This window comes from Pundamilia nyererei, unplaced genomic scaffold (assembly GCF_000239375.1).
Source record: "Pundamilia nyererei isolate P.nyererei 1_Seehausen unplaced genomic scaffold, PunNye1.0 scaffold00036, whole genome shotgun sequence".
NCBI classification, from domain to species: Eukaryota; Metazoa; Chordata; class Actinopteri; order Cichliformes; family Cichlidae; genus Pundamilia; species Pundamilia nyererei.
This window is the reverse complement of record NW_005187437.1, coordinates 2,106,292-2,107,761: the sequence shown is the minus strand read 5'-3', so window position 1 is coordinate 2,107,761 and position 1,470 is coordinate 2,106,292.

The window sequence follows — 1,470 nt, the reverse complement described above, 5'->3', positions numbered from 1 at the left end:
TTGCCTATTGTTAGTCAGCTGTGTTAGTGTTAGTCATTATGCAAATATACTGTTTATAAGGTTGGGGAAACCTCAAGAAGTCACTTGGATGAGTGACGTAACGTTTCTTCAACTGAAAACGCTACGTCTAGATGAACAGAATCAACTTTTTGGAATTTCCTCACCTGGCTGATTAAGCAAATTCTACTATTGCGTTATTCATTGGTTGGGGAGAGCCTGACTGAAGGTTGAAATAATTGCTCTTGAAAGGAGCCAAATGTTCTTCATTTGAACAGAGAGCGTGTTGTTTGCTGAACCATGCAGAGATCCTGCCACCAACCAAGAACTACTACACTAATAATTACATTCTGGTTTCATCAAGATCTCTCATGTTTGGGGACTGTTGTGATGTGAGGCAGAGTTGACAAAAGAAAGCTGCAGCCTGCAGAGGGAGAAATAACTGTGTGTAGACAGATTGCAGCTGTAGAAAGTTCATGCACCACTGGACTCAATTATAAACTACCCCAGCAAATCCTGCTTGCAGAGAAAAAAGGATGTAAATTGTGTTTACTGTAGCCCTGTCAAGTACACATTATTCAAAGGTATGCCATGTATGTAATTTATCATTCTGTCCTTAAACCATCACAGAAAATTTGGTTTCATAATTACCTTGGAGTTGTGTTTGCCAGCATTTAATTGATTTGATAAGTTTGCGTATGGAGAATGAATACTACTTACATAATTAATAAATTGTAGTCATGCACTGCTCAAAACATGTTTTTCTATTTGCCTCTAAGAACCCTTGTTCTATAACTTAAACCTGTGGGGAGTAGGTACTCAAATTACTGCGGATCCAACCTCATTTAATTCTCCATAGCAGATAATGACAAAAGCATTAACTGGGCATTTACACAGTGAAGTGCAAAGTACAGATTACTCGGTTACATCAGATCTGAAATCCACACACATACAAATCCACTAGAGTTCACTGCACCTTACTCACCAAACGATCCTGGGATATTTTGTCCATGTCCATTATCATAGTGAAGGCAGTGGAAAAGTGGATGTTTGAGGAAGTTGTTTGATGTATTTAACAGACATTCTCACACAGTTTGCAATAATTGTAGGTCTATTCTCTTGCTCAAGCACTCATCAACAGGATACATACAGTGGCTGTGCTTTTGAAACATGAAATGTTGCAACGATTGAACATTTCTCACTACTTGCCCAGCCTGCAGCCAAGAAGCTTGCAGTAAATGACCTGCTGTAACAAGGCATCTGGAGATGAAGGGAGTGTATGCCTGAAAAACAGATGAAAGGAGGGTTAATAACAATATAAGAGGAGAGAAACATGAAAGAAATGTAGAAGATGAAAAGAGCCTGGCAAATAAGGGCAGCATAGAGGACGAAGCATGGGGGCGTCTAGCTAAAACCCAGTCTGAGAGGTTCAGACTAAAAGATTAGGTAAGACTTTAAGCTGGTTTTAGGGAC